A 6,004-nucleotide genomic window follows, 5' to 3' on the forward strand; every position below is an offset into this window, starting at 1 on the left:
AGTCCCACGTATGTGGAGGGATAGACTGTAAACACCTTGGTGTACAACTTCCCAGATCTTCATTCACGTGTTTGTGTTTTTTTCTCTGCATAACAAAAGTGGGATTCAAATCCTGTTTTAAACATGCTACAGGAGCTTGCTATTTAAAGGAATTCTAACGTGAATCCTTTTGGGATGTCAATAATTCCTTGGGGATTTATTTGTGCTGTGGGCTCTGGCAAAATCCAGAGTCATAAACTGTTTATGGTTGGGGGGCTGGGAGAGATCTGATAATCTCTGAAAAATGTTCTCTCTCTTTCTGCCTCTATATCCATCCATCCATCCGTCAGCCCATCATGCATTTCCTAACCGAGTGTTGAGAGACTGACAGACAGGTGGGACAGCCAGGGCGGGGTGGCTGAGTGCCCTTGGCAAGGAGCCCCGTGCACACGGTGCCACATATTTATGGATTCCCCGAGGACTGGATTGCATGGAGAAAGATTTACATCCCTGCCGCACAAATTAAAAACGCTCTGTTATTTGCAGCATGGAGCAGACCCGCTGAAGATCAGCATCTTCTCTTTGAACAACATAATTGAATGTCTCTCAGCCTGAACCCCCGGCCATATTGATTTGAATTAATTATTCGTGCATTTGTAATCTCCCAGCTTCCTGCGCCCAGGAGTGCCACCCCCCCCCCAAGGCTGCGTGGCTGCCTCCTCCCAAGCTGTCACCCTCGTCTGGAAGTCGTTGACAGTTCTCAGGACAATTAATCAGTCAAACGGAATCGGTTTTTGCTGGTAGAGGAGAGCCTTCCTTGTAAAACTGACATCCCATTTTATGAGAATTAATGTGCTGAGAAGTGACTTGTGGTCTCTCTTAGTTAAAAGCACAGGTTCATTAGGACACAGTTTGGAGAAGCTATTTGGGGGAGAGACGGGGGGGGGGGGAGCAAAATTTTACCATTGAGAGGCTTAGAAATGGGTCAGTGAAGCTTGAACAATAATGGCCAAGTCTTTGGGTATTTAGGGAGCAGAAGTATGTCTAGTTGCAAAGGAAATGAATCGGTTATGTAGATAAAAGCATGTTCATAGATTGTGCTGTAGACACACTGCAGACTGTCTTCCAGAGCAAAACCAGAAAATTTCGTATACTATAATTTACCAAAAAAAAAAAAAACCACACAGAAAAATCAACATTTGCAAGGAAAGGAAAACTCAGGATATCTGCAATCCAATTTAAGTTCTTGGCTGTGTTCTGAAATCGAAAACATGTTATTTGAAAACATCAATTGCCTACTTTGGGAATGGGATTCTGGTTAACTCTAAAACTGCTTTGCTTCACCCCTCTTTGGAGAACATTCTGAATATCTGCAGTGACATCTGGCCCTGTCAAGTCAATAGAGTGACCACAGCTTAGCAGAAGCCGTTGAGTGCAAAGGCAGGGTGGGGTCGGAGAAGGACCTCTGGGTGCAAACTCAGGCTCACAGGTGCCTGCATGAGGCAGGCTGGTGGCTGACAGGCAGAGCTTACAGGAAAGCGGGAAGACCCTGCTGTATGCAGGGGGCAGCTGTTGCTTGACACCAACAACCGTCACCACATGGGAATGGGGGACCCATGTGGCCACATACTATGATTTTTCCAGGAGAAGCCAGAAATTTGGATTTTTACATGAGAGTTTCTGATACTGTAAAGTAGTAATAAAAATCCTTGTGCAGGCCAAGCTCAGTACGTCTGCGAGTCAGACGTGGCTTGTGAACGGCCAGTTTGCAGCCTCTGGGCGGGAGATTCAGTTAGATGTGAGTTTGTCTTGGGGGCCGTGGAAAGGGAAAGTTGTTACTTTGTTTTCGTTTTAATGTAAATCCCAGATGGAACCCTTTTTTCTTCCTTTGTTTTTAACTTCCCCTGCACAGAGTTGATTAATCACTGTCCTGACGATGCGCTGTCATTGATCCGTGTGTGGCATTGTTCATTCATTCATTCATTTTTGATAATGCAGGAAGGACCCTGGCCCACTCCCCAGTGTGAAAACCAAGAGCTTGATGGTCACCTTCGTCCACCTGCGGGCTCCCCACACCTCCGCCTCCCCACACAAGGTAACTGGTCCTGTGTCCACATTCCTCCCTCCTTTGCTGTCCTCTTTAGATAGCTTTGTCTCACCTGGATGTTTTCTTAAGAAGACTGTCTGTCCACCCTTCCTCTATCTATTGGTTTTAACTTTATAAAAGGGTATTATATTGTATGTAAGCTTTGGGGACTTTCTTTTCTCCCACTAATGGATGCTAAGACTCATCTTTTCCTGCTTGTTGCTTGAATTCATACAGCGTGACTCGATGGCGTATCTTGCGCTGTTCCGTTCGGCGATGCTCCGTCACTGTCCTGTTTGTGGGAACTTGTCTGTTTCCGGGCAATGTGGACGAGCCTGTCTTGAAGTTTTGTTTACCTGTTCTCGGGTGCACAGAAGCAAGAGTTTTTGCCACGTGGGAGTGGAGTCTCTGGGTCACGGTGTATGTGAATGTTCAATTTTAAGAGTTAGCACCAAAGTATTTCCCACTGAGGTTCTACCAATTTACATTCCCACAGCCCACACATCAGCGATGTTGTGAGTTCACATCCTCTCCAACAACTCTGGGTATTGTCTGACGCTTAAATTTTTGGTAATTAAGTGGGCGTAATCACTGTGGCTTTGATTTGCATTTCTGGTCACTACGGAAGCTGTGTATCTTTTATATTTCATCTGGCCATATTTTCTCTTTCATACTATGGTGTTCATGTCTTTAGTCCATCTTCCCATTGTATCGTTTCTTACTGATTTCTAGGAATTCTTTATACGTATTTGATACTAGTCTGTTGTTGGCTGTGTTGTATAAATCTCTTTTGACTTTATGGTTTCTGATAAACAAATGCTCTCAGTTACGATGTCATCAAAATTGTCCACACCTTCTTTTGTAATCACCACTTTTTGGGTCTCATTTAAGAAATCCTTTCTAACTTCAAAATCTAAAAGATATCATATCTGTTTTGCTGGTTGGTGGCAGATTAGACTTGTCGTGAAGTCCTGTCTTCTATGACTTGAAATGTATCTTTGGTGCTCCTCAGGTCTTTGTCATTTGCAAGGTGTCGCCTCTGGTGGTGTTTCCAGATTTTACCTCATGTTGCATCTGCAGCCACAAAGTGGGGTGGGTCCCTCGGAAAGGTCCCGGGTTTCCCAAGCATTTCTAGGGCCGCTGGGATGAGGTTGTGCTGGTTCTTGGAGCTCTGAGCGTGGCGGCACCACCGTGCGAGGCCGGCTGTCCAGCTTGGCTGAAGGTTCTCCACATGCTGGGTCATTCCTGCGGCTGCGTCACTCACTGGGTGGCAAGCAGACGTGTCCCAAAGCAGCAGGCTGCTGAGCACAGACATGTGCGTGCACACGGGGAGCAGGTGCACCAAGCCTCTTGCCACCTGCTGTCAGGGAAAGGCAGGTGTTGCGCTCTCTGAAATCCTGGCAAAATGATGCCCGCTGTCTCCTGCAGTGGGGGTGGGACCAAGGGAAGAAACAGAGTCGGGAAGAGCAAGAACTGTCCCCGCTTGTCAGCATCAGAAGCCCCTTAGTCACAGCTGGGCAGCTCGCAAATGGCTCAGTGTGTTGTCCCCCACCCAGGCGCAGACGTGGATCAGACCGGGCTCTTGCTTTCTGAGTCAGAGCTGTAGCCAGGAACGTGGGGCAGGGGCAGAGCTGAGACTCAGAATGCCGCCGTGTCTGCTCACACCGCCTCCTGTCGGGCTCCGAGAATTCCTGTCCCTGACCCAAGGCCATGCCCCCAAATGCGGTTAGGGTTAGTTAGGTGGACACAGGGGGGGCGACAACACCAGATGCTGCCAACCGGGGGCAGCCCTGATCCCTGCTGTGGAGTGCAGGGCCTGCCCCACACCTGGCCGCCCCCCAGCCTCACCGCCCCTTCCTGCTCTAGCTCAGCCTCTGGTGGGGGTGGCTGTGCACTCCCCTCACTGCGGTGGTAATTGCTATGTGGACACAGAGTTCCCCGGTCCCCTCGAGCAGCTGGGGTGGTCCTCACAGGCTGGGACCAGAGCTCTGACTCAGGCAGGGCAAAGGCAACACATGTAACCTAAGCATTTGTACCCCTGCAATATTCTGAAATTAAAAAAAACAGAAATAGATCGTCTTGTTCTCTGATCCCAGGCCGTATCTGCCCTGGGCTGAAACCAAGAGCCAAAGGAAAAGGCAGCGTGGGTGGTGAGTCCGGTGCCAGGTTCCCGTTTCTTGTGGGTGCGGGTCCCTCCTGGTTTGCATGTGTTCAATAACATTCTGTGCGGGCTCCTTGCTCTCTGCCCTTATTCTTGGAGTGCTGCAGAGGGACCCCAGAAAGCACAGGCTGGGACCCCGTCAATCTGCACTGTGGTTCGCAGGTGCAGACTTGACTTCGCCTTCGTGTCCAGGGCCCTGAGCCAGGAGGGATGCTGGCAGCCGCCCCACGGGCCCAGGGTCAGGGGCACTTGCTTTGGCCCCCTGTGGCCTTGGCCGGGTTCCCTTCGCTCCCGTTGGGGTGGAGTGAGGCTTCCACTGCGGGGAGCTTGCCCAGCCTCACCCGCAACTTCCTTCCTGCAAGTGCTCGGCCCGGGAGGCAGAGAGGAGCCGTCTCCTCTGTCTGAGGTGCTGCCTGTTTGGGCAGAACAAGGAGCCAAGCGCACCTGCCTCCCCCGCCCCCGGCGCTCTGTGGGCGGGGCCCTGACGGCCACACTTGTCCCCCGGGGGTGGCTCTGGGCTCTCTGCCCCTGGAGTGACTTGGCCCCACAGACATCGTCTCCTTCAACCTGGTGTCTGGGAAGGGCCTTTCTCCGTTCAAGCACAGAGCACCAGTGTTTAACGTGACAGCAGCCCGCCGCAGTGTTGACTTGGCTGTGACAAGAGACGCTCCTTCTGGACAGAATCACCATCCACCAGACGAAATGATTAGGTTTACAGCCCAACTGGTGCTAATCAATATAAATGAAATGTGAAGAACTTAACGTATCCGCCAGAAACAGCGGCCCCGAGGTTTCCCTCACACGGCGGCTGTTCTCTGCGCTCCCGGGACTGTCCAGCCGCATGTCTTCTCTTTCCGCACAGCTGGACTCAGTCGAGCAGTCGCTGGGCCAGCCAGGGCGGGCTGGCTGTTGCCGCAGTGACAAGCAACTCCAGGCTCAGTGGCCACAAAGGGCAGAGGTGGCTGCGTGCTCGGCGCTGGCGAAAGGGGAGGCTTTGTCCCTTGCAGCCGTTGGGACCGAGGCTGGCAGAGGGTTCGCTGTTGTCATCACGTCGGAGGAAGGGACGGCTTGGGAGGGACTCGCAGTGGCAGCCAGACACATTTCTTCCGTCGGCCGCTCAGCAGCCCGAGCCGCGGCCCCACCTGTCACGCGTGGCAGCAGGCAGAGCCCTGCCGGCCAGCAGAGAGGGGAGCTGTTTGGTGGCCAGCTCAGTGCAGCCGCACTCGTATACACTGCAGGCAAAAAGCCTCGCTAGATTTTCAATAAATCCATGTGATCCGGCCATTAAATGGGAGCCCGTCAGGGAATGAAGAACAATTGCCCCCCTGGGGCATCTCAATTTCCTTAGGGCTCGTGTAACCTGCCCCACACCTGTGGGTTTCTGAGGCTCAAGACAATCTCTAGGCGCTGCACAGGAGGGGAATGTGGAAGGCCCCATCTTCTCTCCGAATGCCCTCTTCAAACTAGCAGTGCAGCCGGCGGCAGCAAACGCACCTGCTGTTTAACCTCCGAGAGCGCAGATGCATGGCGCCGTTAGTTTACAGCACGAGGGGAGAGTGGCTCTCGGTTCATACCACACCCCTTCCTAGCGGCCTCCGTTCCTCCCAGACCTCTTGCTCCGGCCTCCACGAGGTCCCCTGTCTCCCAGGGACCGGGCAATGCTCCCGTCCACTGAGCGTGGTCTCGGCCAGGCGCCCTGGGCTGTGACATCGGCCCAGAGGGTGGCTGGTGTCAGAGGACAGGCGATGCAGTGGGCACCGAGGGTTACCACGCATACA

The sequence above is a fragment of the Lemur catta genome, chromosome 19 (genome assembly GCF_020740605.2).
Source record: "Lemur catta isolate mLemCat1 chromosome 19, mLemCat1.pri, whole genome shotgun sequence".
Classification (NCBI taxonomy): Eukaryota; Metazoa; Chordata; class Mammalia; order Primates; family Lemuridae; genus Lemur; species Lemur catta.